The following is a 20354-nucleotide window of genomic DNA, read 5'->3' as shown; positions in this document are numbered from 1 at the left end:
CTATAGATAATTTACATCAAATTTATTCTTTTTCATGAAAGTATCACTTTTTTATATATATCAGCACCTTATTTTTCGTGCATGGAAAATACAACATATAAATGACATACAATTATATATACAATATGTACACACAAATAATCAAACGATTTCAAACACTCTTGGCCATACAATCATACGTCATCCATTCACAACAATAGAAAAAATATTAGAAAACAGTGCGTCCAAGAAGCGGAAAGTAATTCAGTTACAAATATTTCATTTCATATTTTTGCAAACTAGTTGTAGATGTGATTATCACAATTTCTCTTGTGACCCGAAATGAATGCAAAACAAAATTGGCCAGATGCTGGACGCAACAAGTGGTCGACGCGTTTCAAACCCCTATCATTAGGGTGGGGTTCTCCTCAGGACCAGGTAGGTTCTGAAACAATAAAAATGCCTAGTTTAAACGCATTTGTCTCGAGCATGAGAAACTCCACAAAAGAAGGGATCAACTCACAGTATTCAACTGCGACTTCCTACCTGACACAGCGATAGGAAACGTAGTAAATGGTGGATAGTCAAATAATTCAGTCAACTAGTATTTTCCAAAATGTGCTCCCAGCAGCTGTGCAGAAAAACAACAAGCACGACAGCATTTATTCCTGTGTCATCCCTTCTCAATCATACCAAGTACACAAAAACCTCAGACGGGCGGGGACGGGCTGGTTAACTCACCCGCTCGGTTTCACTTCTTTGTATACCAATACGAGGTTACAGTTCAGGGCGTGGGCTCCTGTTCTATGAGAGAAAGCGGAGGACGCATTAACTCAATGGCGCGTGGGACGCAGGCTTAACGTTATTGCCCGCGGCTCAGTCAGAACTTACCCGGGCGGCGCAACGGGAACCGTCAAACACCTCAGGCGGTTTCCATGTTTGACGCCGAAGTTTCCTCGGATGGGGGCGTGACAGTAGCGGTCCCTGGTAATGAAACGCTGTGAAGGATTTCTGGGACATGTAGTTCCAAGGGAGAGATTGGAGAAACAAAACACGGGGTGGACTTTATCCAGTGGGCTTATAAATTTCAGAAATCTCGTTTAAACCCCGAGTGGCGGTGTTAAATTTCATTATTAGCATTGCCTCGCGTTGGGACAATTGCGCATCAATGTCCCCACCTCTGGGGTTTCTTTCAATTTTAGACAGTACTGTCCAACGCAGGTCAGTGTTGTCATGTTTGCACCTCGCCCAATGATTCACTAGTGGGGCATTTTCAACTTTCCTGCGGATGCGCGATTTATGTTGCGTTATCCTATTCCTGATTTCCTGCGATGTTTTCCCTATATAGACTAAAGGGCATGGGCACACAATTGCGTAAACAACGTTTTTTGACTTGCAATTGGTGAAGGTGTCATGTTTCCAGTAGATGTTCTCAAATGAAAAGACCGAATCCTCAATGGTCTCACCGCAACAAGTGCAAGTGCCGCACTTGTGGTGTCCTTTAGGTGGAGGTAATCCAAATAGGCTTTGTAATGTCGGTGCCTTAACTGTTGGTAAAGCCGCCCTAACCACGTAATTGGCCACACTTTTGTCCTTCTTATATGCAAATAGTGGCGGCGTAGAGAAATCTTCATGCAGATTTCTTAACAAATGCCAGTTAGATGTGACAAGTTTCCTGTGTAGATTGGTTGAAGGGCAGAAAGTGGTGACACACACCATCCTTTTGACATCTTGCTTAGTTCTCTTTTCAAGTAGGGTCTCACGAGGGGTCCACCAGGCTCGTTTGAGTGAGTTTTTCAATAATTTCTTAGGGTACCCTCTCTGCATGAGTCGATTCTTCAATTGCTCTGCGTGTCTGAAATATTCTTCCTTATTAGAGCAATTTCTGTGGATCCTCAGAAATTGGCCGAATGGCAGATTCTGTTTAAGGCTCCGAGGATGGTTACTGGAAAAATGTAACGCTTTGTTCCTATCAGAGGGTTTACGAAACAGCGTGGTGCTTAAACCTCCATTACAAGGTTCTACCTTGACATCCAGAAAGTTGATTGATTCTTTTGATGATGAAACTGAAAACTGGATGTCAATCGTCCTAGAGTTCAGCCAGCTAATGAATCGCCCAAGGTCTTCTTGTTCTCCTGTCCAGATCATAAATACGTCGTCTATGTATCTCATATAATGGGAGATGTTGCTGCTAAAGGGATTGGTTTGATAAATGAATTTCTCCTCGAAAAGGCCCTAAATTGCACAAGGACGAGCACAATCCCCCAGGACGACCCATAATTTCAGGGTGCGAATCCCTGTTCGAACCTATTGCCAAATATATCGACTATTTTTTAAAACCCTTTATTCAGACAATTCCGGCTCATCTCCAGGATACCACCGCATTCCTTAATCGCATTTCCACAATCGAATTCGATAAGAATAAACAACTACTAGTGACCCTAGACGTGGTGTCGTTATACACCCAGATCCCCCAAGATCAAGCACTTGAAACTCTAACCGTGTTCTTGGAGAAAAGGGAGAGACCGGTCAGAGTCCCTACGAACTTTATACTTGACCTCGCACGGTTTGCCCTGCAAAAAAACTTTTTTTCATTTGATGCTGAATTCTTCTATCAAATTAAGGGGGTGGCGATGGGTTGCCCCTTTGCCCCAGAACTAGCCATCATGTTCATGGGCCTTTTCGAGGAGAAATTCATTTATCAAACCAATCCCTTTAGCAGCAACATCTCCCATTATATGAGATACATAGACGACGTATTTATGATCTGGACAGGAGAACAAGAAGACCTTGGGCGATTCATTAGCTGGCTGAACTCTAGGACGATTGACATCCAGTTTTCAGTTTCATCATCAAAAGAATCAATCAACTTCCTGGATGTCAAGGTAGAACCTTGTAATGGAGGTTTAAGCACCACGCTGTTTCGTAAACCCTCTGATAGGAACAAAGCGTTACATTTTTCCAGTAACCATCCTCGGAGCCTTAAACAGAATCTGCCATTCGGCCAATTTCTGAGGATCCACAGAAATTGCTCTAATAAGGAAGAATATTTCAGACACGCAGAGCAATTGAAGAATCGACTCATGCAGAGAGGGTACCCTAAGAAATTATTGAAAAACTCACTCAAACGAGCCTGGTGGACCCCTCGTGAGACCCTACTTGAAAAGAGAACTAAGCAAGATGTCAAAAGGATGGTGTGTGTCACCACTTTCTGCCCTGCAACCAATCTACACAGGAAACTTGTCACATCTAACTGGCATTTGTTAAGAAATCTGCATGAAGAATTCTCTACGCCGCCACTATTTGCATATAAGAAGGACAAAAGTGTGGCCAATTACGTGGTTAGGGCGGCTTTACCAACAGTTAAGGCACCGACATTACAAAGCCTATTTGGATTACCTCCACCTAAAGGACACCACAAGTGCGGCACTTGCACTTGTTGCGGTGAGACCATTGAGGATTCGGTCTTTTCATTTGAGAACATCTACTGGAAACATGACACCTTCACCAATTGCAAGTCAAAAAACGTTGTTTACGCAATTGTGTGCCCATGCCCTTTAGTCTATATAGGGAAAACATCGCAGGAAATCAGGAATAGGATAACGCAACATAAATCGCGCATCCGCAGGAAAGTTGAAAATGCCCCACTAGTGAATCATTGGGCGAGGTGCAAACATGACAACACTGACCTGCGTTGGACAGTACTGTCTAAAATTGAAAGAAACCCCAGAGGTGGGGACATTGATGCGCAATTGTCCCAACGCGAGGCAATGCTAATAATGAAATTTAACACCGCCACTCGGGGTTTAAACGAGATTTCTGAAATTTATAAGCCCACTGGATAAAGTCCACCCCGTGTTTTGTTTCTCCAATCTCTCCCTTGGAACTACATGTCCCAGAAATCCTTCACAGCGTTTCATTACCAGGGACCGCTACTGTCACGCCCCCATCCGAGGAAACTTCGGCGTCAAACATGGAAACCGCCTGAGGTGTTTGACGGTTCCCGTTGCGCCGCCCGGGTAAGTTCTGACTGAGCCGCGGGCAATAACGTTAAGCCTGCGTCCCACGCGCCATTGAGTTAATGCGTCCTCCGCTTTCTCTCATAGAACAGGAGCCCACGCCCTGAACTGTAACCTCGTATTGGTATACAAAGAAGTGAAACCGAGCGGGTGAGTTAACCAGCCCGTCCCCGCCCGTCTGAGGTTTTTGTGTACTTGGTATGATTGAGAAGGGATGACACAGGAATAAATGCTGTCGTGCTTGTTGTTTTTCTGCACAGCTGCTGGGAGCACATTTTGGAAAATACTAGTTGACTGAATTATTTGACTATCCACCATTTACTACGTTTCCTATCGCTGTGTCAGGTAGGAAGTCGCAGTTGAATACTGTGAGTTGATCCCTTCTTTTGTGGAGTTTCTCATGCTCGAGACAAATGCGTTTAAACTAGGCATTTTTATTGTTTCAGAACCTACCTGGTCCTGAGGAGAACCCCACCCTAATGATAGGGGTTTGAAACGCGTCGACCACTTGTTGCGTCCAGCATCTGGCCAATTTTGTTGTGCATTCATTTCGGGTCACAAGAGAAATTGTGATAATCACATCTACAACTAGTTTGCAAAAATATGAAATGAAATATTTGTAACTGAATTACTTTCCGCTGCTTGGACGCACTGTTTTCTAATATTTTTTCTATTGTTGTGAATGGATGACGTATGATTGTATGGCCAAGAGTGTTTGAAATCGTTTGATTATTTGTGTGTACATATTGTATATATAATTGTATGTCATTTATATGTTGTATTTTCCATGCACGAAAAATAAGGTGCTGATATATATAAAAAAGTGATACTTTCATGAAAAAGAATAAATTTGATGTAAATTATCTATAGGTTGTTTTTGCTTTAATCAAAACCTCATGCCTTTAAATCACCAGCGTTGTTATAACGCACGCCCACTAGCAGCATTTGGTTGACAGGCCCTGGGTACACATGGTGCACTGTACTAGGGTCTTAACAGTACCAAATAAGCCAATTTTGGAATCACTAAGCCATGACAACAATTTACAGTGGGAGCACTTGCACTTTGGCACTGAACTGCAGTGGCAAAGTGCCCAAAGCATCTAGACCAGCAAAACCGAAGTCCAACACACAGTAAACACACAGGAGCCAAAGGCAGAAAATACAGGGGAAACCCACGCCAAGGATGCCAGGTCTAACAAGATGCTAGAGTGGAAAAATATAAATTAGAATAACCATACAATAATGCTGATAGCTGCATGTTGCATGTTGAGCGGAACGTGGAGAAAATGTGCCTTCCTTTAACATGCAAAGTGATAATATGCGCCTTTAATTTTTACAGAAAGCTCTCCTTTCTACCAAACTTTTACTGCTAGGCCGAATTAGACATCATTTATCCTTTCTTTCCTCTTTCGTTTTAATAAAGTAAATGTATTTTTAGTAAATGCTGAACTATGCTGATTTAATAGTTAGAACTTATCATTGCTGTGAAATGAGCTGTATAAAATATATTTCTTTCCTTCCTCAGATCTTGTGACTTCATTGTATTTAAAATGTTTCCTCTATGCTTTGCTGAGAAATGTTAGAATAGAAAGACAGTATAATAGAATCAATAATGTTTGTTCAAAGCCTGATTCTCATGATCAAACCCGGATATGTGGTTATAGAAAATGTTTCATTTTACCGAACACTAAACAACTAACAGCAAGTATGCAGAAGGTCTCATTAGAACCTCACTAGGATGTCACAATTGTATGAATGCTTAGTAACATTTAGATAGCGCCATGTTGTCTTGTGCTTTTACCGTGGGAATCGAAGGAAGAAACGGCAGACACTCGAAAGATTCTTCCCTATTGGCCCGGGATGACTTCAGCACTGCAGCATGGATGCATATGTTTTATATACATGTTCCTAGATAGAAAGGGCAGTGCAGTGCTAGACAGACGATGCTCCTATGCACTTCACTGTGCTTTCCTTTCCTTTGACTGATTGCTGCAACCCACTGCTGACACTGATTACTGTTGCCTGACACTTTGGTAGGTAATTCATTTACTTATTCTGATGGTCATAAGCTACTGCTGTGACTGTTTTCCTTTAACTTGAATTTGATGATTGTCACTACAACTGTTTAAGAGACTTGTCTGAGTTTCTAAAACTGCTCTTGATGTGTAGTTTGACTTCTTATAATTACTAATTGCAAGCTCTAAACCCCATCTCATTTCCAGGGAATTCTTTATGAGTTCAAATAGACTTAGGGTCCTTCAAGTTTAGTGCAGGGACTGTTTGTCTTTATGGAACACACTGTCATTTATCTGCTGTCATTAACCATTATTGTTCTTGATATTTCTGTAAATGGATTTTTCTTTACTAACTGAACAAAGAGAAGAAAACTAAAAAACTAAACTTAGATGAACATTAAAGGGTTAGAAATCCTGACCACACCTCTCATCATTGACTAATTTATTAAGACTAATAGTTGATATTATTTGAGATGTTTAAATTCATGCTCCATTAAAAAATGCTGGCAAAAATCCTTTAGACCTGAGTAGAAATTGGCACAGAGTTGGAGATCCTCATTGTAAGTCACTGATTGAACTGTAAAATTAAATACTAATTCCCACGCTATCAGAGAGATCGCGATGTCACTTCCTAAGTGTGAGGAAGCATTTCCTTCCTTGAACTGTCTCTTTTGCATAGTCAAGTGCAATGCCGACCTTGGCATCATTCCACGTTACTTGTTGGTGTTTCTTTATGTGATTTAAAAGATTTTTTGTTGTGTCCCTGAATCTTAAGGGTTTAAAGGTCATGGCTCTCAGGTGTTTCAGGTTCTTGAGGAACTCCGGATTTGGTTTACCTACTGAATTCTAAGAGCTCTTTCAAGAGCTCTTTCAATTTCAAAGTCTTTTATGAAGGTCAGACCGAATGTTTGGGGCTAAGCTACTAAAAAGGCTGCACATGATTTCCAAACCTTCATAGAGGCCAAAGATTTTTAAGTTAACTCTCTGGTCGCGATACTTCAAAGCTGTAGTCTACTAAGTTATACCAGAGACTATGGTGCAGAGAGAGCTTGTCAACTTTTAATTTTGGGATGTATTGTCTTCCGGCTGGCTAATCCTTGATTTGGCTTTGTACCTGCTAGGTCTTTATTGTCTTTTCTTAGACCTTGTATATCAGCTTGCATGATATCTGTATTGCATTTGGTCTCTTGGTCTCGGTCGTGTAAAGCCAATAGTCTCAGTAGAGTTAGCTCCATATTGGCTTTCTGATGTGTTTTTGATCTTACAGAGAAGTACGGAATCGGGGGAGTCTGATTTATAGCTTTCCTGGCCTATCTTGATTTCTTTGATGTCCTCAAAGTCTTTACTTTTATTTTCCCTATGGTAGATGAATCCAAAGAGAGAAAGGTACGCTGTAAGGTTGAGAAATTAAATTGTAGCACAGCACCACTTTGTAGTAGGAGAGGTTTGAACTGTGCTTGAGAGAGGACACTCTGAGATGAGTTCTGTTAAAAAAAGAAACTGTTCCTAGAAGTTTTATTTTTAGTGCCAGTGTCAGGGGTAGCTAAACCTTTAATCGCTGTTAAGCAAAGCTGATCAGTTAAGCAGAGAGATACTTGGCATAGTAAGTGTGGACATGGATGTGCAGAAAATGTTGTGACTTCTGTATATTCCTTATAAGGTACCAGGTGTTTAGGCTGAGGGCCCGCTGTGATTCCCTGTCCTAGAAAGTCATTGACAGAGTGTAAGAAATGGAGTAATTGGTTGAGGAGGTGGCATCCCCAATCAGCCAACAACCACAATCCCCATCAGGGTGAACCACAAACATCACTAAACTACCTGCACTTAACCCTCTTGTCGCTTGGAACAAAAGCTGTCAGTCTTAACTTAGAGGTAAACTGAAAACATTTATGCAGCACACAAAGGGTAATAAGGTGAAAACACAAGAATACCAATCCAATTTAGAAAATTAAGTACATTGTAATAAATAAAATGATACCAGAATAACAAAATCGAATCAGTAGAACTAGAGATATCACATTGTAGACATTTTAGTAGATATAGGGCATAGGAAGCACAAAGTGCCACTAGCCGGCATCTGCCCGTGCTAGACCAGGCAAAAGTTGCAAATTTCAGGAGGAACACGATGGAGCACCCCTCGCATACAGAAAACAGGTTAGTCGTACTAAAAAGGTAGCCTTCTCAAAGTATGGCACAAAGAGCACACCGCGAGGAGCAGCAAGAGTGTCTTGGACGGTCATTGCTGTAGTGCACAGCAAATGGTCATTGCTGAAGATTTGCATTGGCAGTCACCACGGGCTGTCATTACTGTAGTATGCATTGCAGATCTCGCATTGCCAGTCGTTGCTGGTGGTTGCTGTAGCAGGAAGAATTGGGTTCACCAAAACTTCATGTTGGCGGTCGATGTGGGTGGCAGAGTGTCAGCTCGAAGGATCCATTTGTAATCGCAGAGTGCACAAAACTTCAGGATTCCTCCTTTTTCACAGAGGACTGCACTCTGATGGCAGTCAAGGGTATGGGACTGGGGAGGCACCTCTTGGCTCACTCTAGCAGAAGCCAGCTGGTCCCGTTGCAAGTCCAGGCAGGTCCTGTTACAGCAGGTCAGCTGGGTACTTGCAGGGAGGCCACTGGAGCTTGTTCTGGCCCTGTAGCTCAGAACAGGAGGTCAGCACACTGATCCTTATAGTCACTCGGGAAGCCTGGGAAGAAGGGAGTAGATACAGTCTTTCTTCTCACACAGCATGGCAGGCAGCAAGCAGCAGGTCTCAAGCAGAATGACAGTCCTCTGGTAGCAGCAGTGCAGCCCTCTGAGGAACGAGCCAGTCCTCAAGCAGAAGGGCAGCCCTCTGGGGATCAAGGTGGTCTTTCTTCTGGGTTGTCCATAGGTCCTGGAGTGTACTGAAGAGTGGATTAGGAGGTCAATATTTATAACTGGTGCCATCCTTTGCAGTGGGGGAGTTTTCTAGTCTACCTCCACATCTGGTTCTGGAAAGTTCTTACCTTCCACTGCCAAGGTTCCTTTGTGCTTGCTCGAGACAAGTCCTTTGAAATGTAAGTGGGGCAGGGAACAGCTTTGTTCTCACCAATCCTAGCCGGATGTCCCATCCTGCCCACAACTAGTCCACCATTTTCACTGTCTGGGAGCAGTATACATTCTTAATGGGGGTGCCTTTAACAGGTCCAGACAGCTGGAAACTTCTAGAGGACCTTTGTTATCTAAAATCTGACTGTACCATTAAAGGGAATTGAAATTACAATTAAATTGAGCCCATGACGCGGCCGGCCCAGGTTGGGTTGTAGGCGGCTTGCTGTGTATAATACTGCTCCCTCATGACATGGCCAATGGCTTGTACCTTCCTTAACATCGCTTGGTGGGTCGGTCCTCGGACTGCTCTGCGACCCTTATATGGCATTACTGTTTGCTGACTTTTGTAAAATAAATAAAAACATTTAATACTAAATTGAGCCCAAACATGAAATTTCTACTTTCTCCCAATCAAAAGTTAGCACTTTTATAATGTAATAGGGTAACTCAATGTTATCCAAGAAAACAAATGTAGGAGTTTTTACTACTAGGATATGAAAAACTTTATAAAACGCATCATACTTTTAAAATAAATTGCACTCTGCCCTGTGATCTATTTAGAGTCTAACATAGGCGACTTATAAAAGGATGGTGTAGGGAGCGGCGGATCCTCAGCTACGGTGGAGGAATGTCGCCCCTCCTGCTGAGAACCAGCTGAGGGAGGGAAAAATAAAATGATAATAGAACTATTTTAATATCATTTTATTATTCTTTCCGTGCTTCAGCCAGCAAGCCATGCCTGGGTGGGGTGGAGCAGGGCATGACAAGAGCAGGGGCAGCTGTAGTGCACACTTTTAAGTGTGCATGACAGTTTAGCCAGCTGTCTAAGGCTGGCCAAACCGTCATGCACACTTTGATCTCTCTCCACCGGAGCTGTTGTACCGCTGGATGGAGTAGATGCACAGGCTCCTAGGACCTGAGTGAGCATTAAACAAGCCCGCCTAGGCCAATCACGGCACAGCTCTCTCATGCTGTATTACCAGTATGAGAGCAGCTACATGATTGGTGTCTTTGAGACCCTAATGGGTTGAGTAGTGGCGTGTTACAGGAAACTTGATTGATTGATAGGAGCCTGGCAGTGTGCATCAGCCCCTCGGAAATCGGAGTCTGGGAGAGCAGAAGAACCCCAAGACAGCGGCCGACAGCCGAAGGAAAGTGCTGCTTTTCTGGGGGTTTTCTTATATTTAACCCTTAACCCTTAACCCTGCCCCCACACACCTCCCCACCACCTGCCCTACCACCCGTTAAGAAGAGCAGTCACTACTGGGATTAGGCCTGGCAAAAGGTTTATTTTGGCAGGTCAAAATGGTAAGTTTAAAACTGCACTACAGACTGCAATGCCTGAGTCATTTTTTTTTAAGTGCTACTTTATTGGGTGACACATGAGTGCTGCAGACCCACTAGTAACATTTAATTTCAGACCCTGGGTACATGTAGTCCTAGATACTAGGGACTTACAAGTAAATTGAATGTGCCAATCAGGTGTAGGCCAATTTGCCCGTGTTTTTGGGAGAGATTGCAAGCACTTTAGCACTAGTTAGCAGTGGTAATGCACACAGAGTCCTTATATCAACAAAAACGAATTTAGAAAGCAGGACGGGTGAAGGCAAAAGGTTTGGGGATGGCCCTGCAGAGAAGGCCAAGTGCAACCCAGAGATTCTACAAACATAGTAAATTCACTATAAATCACAGTAGATCCTCGCTAGTAAACACATGTCATAGTGATCTAGACTTGCTAATAAGGGGAGCATGAGCTCACAATAAGAAGAGTTACAGTTGATTGCATGTTCGGCGTCTGGTTATAGCACTCTATGTACAATAAAGAGTGATGTCGGACATTTTAGGGTCAGGCACTGCGTTACTTCTCTGAGCATGGTCCTCACATTGTTCAGAACATGTTTGCGTTCCTTGGCCCCTGATCGATGAGGGAATCCGAGTGATCCCCCTCAATAGAGAGATGTTTTAAGCGGATGTATGATGTTACAATGCACACTTTTACAACGCATACCTTTACAACGCATTTTTTACACCACAACATCCATTACAACGCACACCATTACAACGCATACCATTACAATGAATTCTTAAAAAATACCTTTACAACGCATTCCACTACAACGCATACTACATTTACAACGCATACCATTACAACGCATTACATTACATTGCATATAAGGTAAGTGTTGGATAGTGTAGGGGTTAAAATTACTATTCTAACTCCAGGGGGTGCAACAGTAGGGAAAGTTTTGGATAGTGTAGGGGTTAAAATTACTATTCTAACTCCAGGGGGTGCAACAGTAGGGTAAGTGTTGGATGGTAAGTTTTGCGTTGTAATGGTATGCGTTGTAATGACTGTGTTGTAATGGTATGTGTTGTAGTGGTGTGCGTTGTAGTGTCATGCGTTGTAATGACTGCTTTGTAAATGTATGCGTTGTAATGGATGTTGCGTTGTAAAAGTTTCGTTGTAATGGTAGTGCGTTGTAAAAGTTGCGTTGTAAACGTTGTATACCGTTTTAAGCTTGGGAACTTACCACAAAAGATATGCTGGCTTGGAGGCGGGCAAGTAGATAAGGAGAGAGGTGGCTGCTATTTTGTCAAACTTCTGTCACTTCGGTAAAAGTGTGTGTAGTTTAAGCAATTATTTGGAGATTCTTCAAGTGTCACAGAGAGAACAGCAGAAGGTCATGTGCTGTATTCCACCTTCTGCTATTCCGAAGTGAGTCATTGTAGGCAAGTAATTCCAATTGAAGAGCTCCGTTACGAGGAGGGATAGCTCTAAACACCCATCTTGCTCGGGTGCTGGCCATGCCTTAATGGTAAATGTATAAACAAGCAACACAATACGGCAATATAGATACTTTTGTGAAAAGGCCAGTATTTTTATGCATCTTAAAGAAAGACTTTATGTGTGAACAACTTTGTGAACAAAGTTACATTCTGTATTCTGTGTCTGAGCACAGCAAAGTAAAAGGTTAAAGGAATGCTTGCTAATTTGTGCAAAATGGAATTTAAAAGTCTTAAACAGTATGGGGCTGTGCTTCTGGTAGTTCTTTATCAGGTGGCCACTAGAAGATTTTCAGTAACATATATTGTATCCTACACTAATGGGCACATTTCGATGTCTTATTCTCATTACACTTATTGATATGTATACATCATAGCTGCCAATCAACTCTGTGTCAAGTATGACAACTTTAGCCAGTACTGACTTTTTTTCAGAAACAGACCTTACGTAGTGGCACTTATAAGCCCAAACTAATAATAATGTTAAAAACAAAATACAAACTTGTTTGGGGGTCCCAGGGCCCACAAGGGCTAATGGGCAAAAACTGCTTCAGTTGAGTCCTTTTACAGCTGATGTCCCATGACATTACCTACTCTTGGACCCAAAACTGAATACCAAGTAAATCCTTCTAATCCTTGATCCTCAAGGTAGCAAAGTACAATGCTCCAAGTGTTACTTAGGGGGATATTGTGAAGTTAAGGACTCAAGCCCAGAATTACAAAAAGCCTGCGTTGCCCTCACCTCACTCAAGGTGATGTGAGGAAACGCAAACCCTTTAGTGGGATTTACTAAGCCACACAGAGTCACCTTGCATGGCTCTGCGTGGCTTAGTAACTCTAGAGAACACAAAGTAGCGCAAATCTCTCCCTTTCCTTATTGTACATTAGGAAGGCTTTCCATCAGAGGAGCATGGAAGTTCCCATGCATCCACCCATGGATTTTGACATAATCCCAGTTTTACTAAGGTTAATAAACCTAAGATTGTCAAAAAAGTGGTACGCCTTCGCAACATTGGGGTAAGAAGAAGAAATATATTTATTTCTCCTCATTATTTCCTATTTCCACATGAGCTGCATTCTGCAGCAAACATACCAAGAGGAAAATGCCTCATAGGATTGTTTTTGTGGCCCTTCCTGCACAAAAACAATCCTGCCTGTAACGCAGGCACCCATGCTCCATGGTGCAAGGGTGCCTGCATTGGCAGAGGAAGCACTCAGTGCGGCATCACAGGAAGTGAACAGGAATGCATCATAGTTAGTAGGCAAGGCGCATTTCTTCTTTCTCCCTGTCAAGCGACTCAGCACAGCAAGTTGTCCTGCTGCGTTGCTTTATGTGACTTTTTGATAAATCTGCCTTTCAGCACACTATGTAGCACCAGGTACTCCTAATAGCATGCAATAAATTATCGTCCATCCAGTATTTTGTCTAAAAAAGGAAAAGTACTTTATTCTACAGATTCAATGTCACTACTATAACTATATTCACAATTTGAGAAATCAGAAGTCTGTGGTTACTGGTAGTGGGAGGTTTCCAGTGCAGTACTAGGTATCATGTCTCTGTCACAGGCCCACTACTGCAGTCTGTCTTGATTCATAAGCGTTGCTAGCCCAGGTATACACGTAGAGTTGAAGTCCAGTTCTTACACTCTGGCAGCTAGAACCCAATAGTAGCTTTGGCCTATCCTATAAGTATAGTTCTTGAGTATCAGACCTGACTGTTTTTGCTGGCTGTAGAACTCTGCAGAGCACTTTACCCCTGTTAACCAGTAGTAAAGTACCTCTGCTCCCCCTTTCAACATGATAACATTGTCATTCCCCTAATTGGCATAACTAACTTACTTATACATCCCTATTATGTGGTACAATGTGTACACAGGGCCTGTAAGCCAAATGTCACCAGTGAGCTGCTGCACCCATTGTGCCACTCAGTGCAGTGACTGCACACAGCCAGGCTACCATATGTAGACTGTCTGTGCAGTTTTAAAACTGTAAATTAAACTTGTAGAAATAACCCCTTTTGACAAGCCTAAACCATCCTTTTATATGTCAATAGGTCACATGCTATAAGGCATAGTGCATGGTATTTAAAAGTAGGACATGTAAAAGTTTAACGTTAAACATGCCCTTTCAGCGAAAATGCCCCAAAAGCTATATTCACTGTAGCAAAATTGGCTTTTCCATAGGAAAGCAATGGAATGCATTATTACATTTAATAATGCCATCCCCAGCCAGAAAACAACTGCATAATTCATTCTTGGGCTTTTTGAAATATGTATTATAAAGCCCAATTCTTTAGTGGATTTGGATTTGCAATACATATTTTGGGGGGAAAAGTTACCTTTTCCTGGCCTAAAGCCCATGGAGCCCATTTAAATGACAATCAACTGTCAGCTGGCAGCTGAATAGTTTTATGAGGTGTGAACATGCCTCCAAATGTCTTGAGTTTGGGGAAGCGTTCTTTTACTCTTGCAGGATGACCATCTGAGCTATGCACAGGAATTTGATTAACTTCAAAGAGGCCTACCATATAACATGCAAATATTAGCTGACACTTGAGCATAGCACTTCCTTATTTTGCCAGTTATCCAGGCATCAATCTCAGTGGGAGAGAAGCTGCCCCCACAAATGATTTACAGTGACCACAGGGAAGTATTTGTTCATTTTTCTGACCACACCTTTAGAGGTAAGGAGCTCTGGTTAGGGAAAGAAAGGTTCTGCCATTTTGGTTTTTGGTAGAGCATGGCACTGTGAGATGATTTGTATTACGGCACACAGAAAATGCTGCAAAGGTAGGTATGACCACCTCTGGTAACGTTTACCTCATTGGTTAGGGAGTGACCATGAGTTTCCCCCACCCAGAGGCTCGTGTCAGGCATAAAGGTGCCACTCACAGTACACTAATCAGAACATGTTCTTGACTTGTGGTACAACTTAAGAGGACTGGGCCTGCTGGCTGTAACCTTAAAAGAGCCTAGAAGACTGAACCTGTTCTCCCTCATTTACCTGAGACAAATAAATAGACTCCAAGAGTTAAATGGTTGAACCCCTGTTAATGCTACAGGAACACAACAAGCTACAATTGTCCCTTTGTGCAACTACCCAGCCGACCAGCTACCCCGGGTCCTGCTGCTGGCCTCTGCTGGAGTGAATCTTGACCTTCAAGTGCGGTTACCAAGGTCCTGAACTCTTTGCTGGTATCAAAGTGCACTCCTCCTAACTTAACTTTCCCTTAAAAAATAGGACTTGGCTCCAAAGACCTCTGGTGGACCATGACCAAGCTGCCAAGCCAATCCAATGAAGGTATGTTGCTGCTGGGCCAATGTTTCAAGTTGTTCCCCCTCAATGCCTTTTCACAGCACCCTATACAATTCACTGAGACCTCATGAAGTAGGTATCCAGCCTTGTCGAACCCTTCCTGGCTAAAGCCTGTAAACTTTCCCCGCCAGAAGAATACAAGTTCCCAAAAAGTGACTACGTTTGAAAGTCTTCACAGGCTGCATGCACCAACCTCCGGCTGACGAGGGGTCTTCTCTGAGAGCGAAATAAAAATCTCTCCCGCTTGGAGCTTTCATGTTAAAAGTCAAAGGCTTCACTAAGAGGTCATTCAGTGGCTATCTATCGATGTGGAACTCTCTTCAGCCACAGCCTGCTGGCCTACCCCACTGAAAAATGTTAACTTTAATTTCAGAGACCAAGTCCAAAGGTAATACTTCTGAATGGGTCGAACCTTGTTTATGTATCCAATCTTTGCTGCATTTGGGTATGCCTTAAATAGTTCCCAGGTGCTGGTAAAGCACATTAGATTACAGTGGTTGGCGTGTAAAGCTTTTTGGCACAATTTTCACATTTAAACTTTAAAAATTCACAACTCTGGTTTAACTTATTTGAATTTTGTTGTTTCGTGTCATTTTATTTATTAAAATGTACTCTGTTCCCCTGCATTGGTTTGGGATTTTTCTAGTGTTTTGACTTCATTATTGTTTTGCTACTGAATAAATACTTAACACATAGCCTCTAAGATAAGCCTGTCTGCTCTGTGCCACAGCTACCAAGATGCTACGCTCGGGTTAATGTAGTGACATTAAGGATTCACTCTGAATAGGGTTGGGGTTATTACTTGAGGTGGATACTCACTCTACCCAACTAATAACACAATACCTTACAGTGCACATGCATGCAGACACCAACCTTTAGCGTGGTGATACGCACTGGAGTTACTTAGTGTGGTATCCTGTGATGTGATACTTCACACTCTTGCAACTTCTGCTGCTTCAACTGCACCACCCCACCCACAGCTCCATCACCCGCTTTCCATATTCTGATATTATGCATGCACTTTAACACCCACTTGCTCAGCAAACAAGCCATGGAGATCTCTGACGTACTGGATGATAACACCCTGGACATACTGTTCCACAGCAGTGGTGTAGGAAGGGGGGGTTTTGGGTGTGGACCGCCCTAGGTGTCATCTCTGAGGGGGGTGACAAAATGGCAAAAATATGTGTTCTAAACACATATTTTTGCCATTTTGTCGAGCCGGGAGTAACTAGAAATTTTCTGCACCAGATACCACCTGACCTTGGTATGCTACTGTTCCACAGGGAAACATGGCTAACCACAGCATTGATACCAGACATCGTTGCGGCCACTCCTGCCGGATATGAGATCGTAAGGCAAGACCACCAACTCCGACCCAGAGGCGGAGTCGCCGTCATCTTCAAGGACACCTTCAGCTGAACTGCATCTGCAGAATGTGAAACTGACTACATGGAACACCTCAACTTTAAACTGCAAATCAATGCCATCTTCAACATGGATGGAACCTTGACCCCCAAAACCCCAAACCAACTTCAACAACAACACTGCTGACCTTGTTGGCACATTAGCAATCAACTCCAGGCAATACATTCTCCTAGGACACCGAAAACTTCCATCTAGAAGGCCAGCCGCCCCAACTCAGCCGCACTCCTAAACAACCTCGATAACCTTGGGCTAGCCCAACGCATCTCAGACAACACCGATATCATATGACACATGCTGGATCCTATCTTCATATCCTTCAACAACATAACAGTCCACACATCCACACCCGACTCCTAGACCAACCACACCATAGCCAGACAGCCTCTCTGACTTCTTCTGCAGCAAGATCACAACCATATGCAGCAACTTTGCTCCACAACCGGACCCCTTGAACCTTTCCAGAAGCCTCCCATTATTAGGCCAAGTCAAAAAATTAACCTAATGAGACACTATCAGCATGGAGGAAACCACAGCCATTATAAAGACCATTCACTCCTGGGTCTGTGTTAGACACTTGCCACCATCACGTCTTCGACAAAGGTTCGACTCTCACCAGCATGGCCCTCACACCTATCCTTAACACCCCCATTAACACAGCGATCTTTCCTGATTCCTAGAAGCACACACCCATCAATGCCTAACCAAACTCGGCAAATACAGACCAATATGCCTACTTCCATACCCAGCCAAGATCCTGGAGAACGCCATTAACAGATGCCTCTCCAGCCACCTCTTCAACAACCAGGTTCTCAGCGCCACATAATCTGGATTCAGACCAAACCACAGCTCTGAGACCACCCTCGTTGCAGCAATACACACCATCCATATTACCCTCGACAGAGAGTAAACTGCAGACCTGATCCTTCAGACCTCTCTGCAGCCTTCAACACCATTTCTCATCTCATTCTTTCTAGACATCCCCATGGCAAAGGCATTAAAGCATGCGCCCCCCTGGGGATCTGCACATTTCTCAGCAGAAGAACCCAAACCATCAGCATGGCACCATACTCCTCAGAAGCAGGGCTCCTCATTCAGTCAGAACTTCTTCAATATATATGTGACTCCGCTGACAGACATCATCCGAGCTCACAACAATTAACCTCACCTCACCTATGCAGAAGACTTGCAAGTGATTCTGTGCCTCACATACAACACACCCAGCACCGGGAACAAGTTCCCCACATGCATGACCGAAGTAGCCATCAGCATGAAGTACTACTACCACAAACTGAATAAGGACAAGACCGAAGTAGGTATTTTAGGAAAGGTCGCCTCACCGTGGGCCTCCACCTGGTGGACAACAGCTATTGGACATGCTCCCACTCCCAGCGTGTAATCTAGAAACCTTTAAATCATTATAGATATCAAACTGGACATGTCCGCTCATGTTAACGCAGTTACATTGTCCTGTTTTCACCCCATTTAAATGCTGAAGAAGATGTATAAGGTTGCTACGAATGAACAACAGAAAAACAGTCACCCACACCCTCGTCATTAGCAGACTGCAGTAGGGAAACACCCTATATGCAGGTATAACCAAACAACTCACAAGAAGACTCCAGATCATCCGGATCCTAGCAGCCAGGCTGGTCTTCAGTCTTCCACATCGGGCACACATCACAACTCACCTAAGAGAACTCCACTGGCTTTCTCTACATAAGTGTGCACTTTTTAAACTCCTCACCCACATGTACACAGCACTTTATAACACAGGCCCTGCCTACGTGAACACCCAAGTACAATTCCATTATCCCTCCAGGTACCATCATTCTGCCAGACTCACACTAGCTCACACCCCACATATACACAAAAGCAGATCTGGAGTTTGTGCCGTTTAATACATTGCTCCTACAGTCTAGAACAGCCTCCCACATCAGAGCCTCCTCTTCCCATCTTGAATTCCGCAAAAAGCTGAAGACCTGGATCTTAAAGTAAACGTTTCCACGTCCAGCCTCACACACCTGCCACAGCACCAGGATACAGTTGTGGTCCTCAGGAATATGTATTAGACTTTTCTTCCTTTCATTTATGGAATTCTGCACTTGTGGTAGACTGTGGTAAGGCTTTGTGTAGTGGGTGAATATTCGAGGTTTAGCAGTTGGAGTCAGAGAGAGAGAGAAAGAGAGAGAGACTGTTGGTGGTGGTACATTGTGATCGAATAAAGATCTGTGAATATTCATCCAGTGTCTGGATCATATTTAACACTACCGACGAGCACTTGATTGGGGACAAGCAGATCCCCACCTGTACCCCTAGGACCCATATGTATTGGTCACCATATATGGACTGGTGAAGTTTCACAGGGGAAACTGCCATGTGTAAGGTATTGTACGTTGTTGACTGCAATTCTTACCTTACTTTTGTATCTTAGATCCTTTTGAGGGATACTGAGCATGAATAACTGAGGCCCCTTGCACTGGTTCTTGTGTGCATTCAGGATCTGCTTGAGCATATCTGTTGTCTGCTGCACGCTAGCCCTGTTGCTCTTTGGGAATCCGCTCGAACCTAGTCTGCTGCAAGCTTTCGTTCTCCATGACTTCTTTGTTTTGACGGCGTGCAAATACAATGTGAATAACAAGATGCACAAATCAGCGGGTTAAAGAAAAAAAATCTTTGTGCTTAACAACCACGGGGCATATTATCAGGAACGGCGTTAAAAACTATCGCCCGTCTAGCGGCAGAAAACTGCAGCTAAAGCGGCGATAATGGGCTTGATAATATGCCCTGGAGAATTCCAATAGAAGTCCTTGTTCATGGGCTTCTATTGGAATTCTCCAGGGCATAATATCAAGCCCATTATCACCGTTTTAGCGGCGGTTTTCTGCCACTAAAGTGGCGATCATTTTAATGCCGTCCTTGATAATATGCCCCTAAATTCTTTAGGTAAGCCTTCCTTGTGGAAATGATACTTGGTTCATACTCTTTCCTTTAGGCACACTGGTGGTGATTTGCGTTTTTCTTTGCTTTTATAGGTTGCGTCTCTGTAAATGTCTTTTAACAATCTGTCTGATGTTGGCCCTGGTCAATTTAACCAATAGGGTTAAAACGTCGACTTAATTCATAATGAAAACACATCAATTCCCAAGCTCCAGTCACTTAATCAAATGCAATCAATTAATTCACGCAGAGGTCTTGTCAATATATTTTCTTTTTGGTACTTTATTCGATGTTTGGTACATAGAGAGTCTTCTATTCTTAAGCAACAGAACCAATAGCCACAGATTATGCCAATAAGTTTTTCATTCAGGATTAACCTAGGACTTCCTCAGGGCGCTAATTCTGATATATAAAGCTTAAGAGATGAACTTAATGGCTACCTTCAAGGACCTTCATCAATAAAAACAGCATCCCATTGGAGCAGAGTCAAATGAACAGTCAAAGAGCATCCTCAGTTTATAGCAGCAATATTATTTAAACCAAGTGTAGTCCTAAAAATCCATATGGTGCAAACGGGAAGTATTCCGACGTGATTTCTGGAGTGTAGCTCATCTCTTAAGCTTTATAAATCAGAATTAGCACCCTGAGGAAGTCCTAGGTTAATCCTGGACGAAACACATATGGCATAATCTGTGGCTATCTGTTCTGTTGCTGAAGAATAGAAGACTCTCTATGTACCAAACATCGAATAAAGTACCACGAAGAAAATATATTGACAAGACCCCTGCGTGG

This window comes from Lissotriton helveticus, chromosome 6 (genome assembly GCF_964261635.1).
Source record: "Lissotriton helveticus chromosome 6, aLisHel1.1, whole genome shotgun sequence".
In the NCBI taxonomy this organism is placed as follows: Eukaryota; Metazoa; Chordata; class Amphibia; order Caudata; family Salamandridae; genus Lissotriton; species Lissotriton helveticus.
This window is presented reverse-complemented; position numbering follows the sequence as displayed.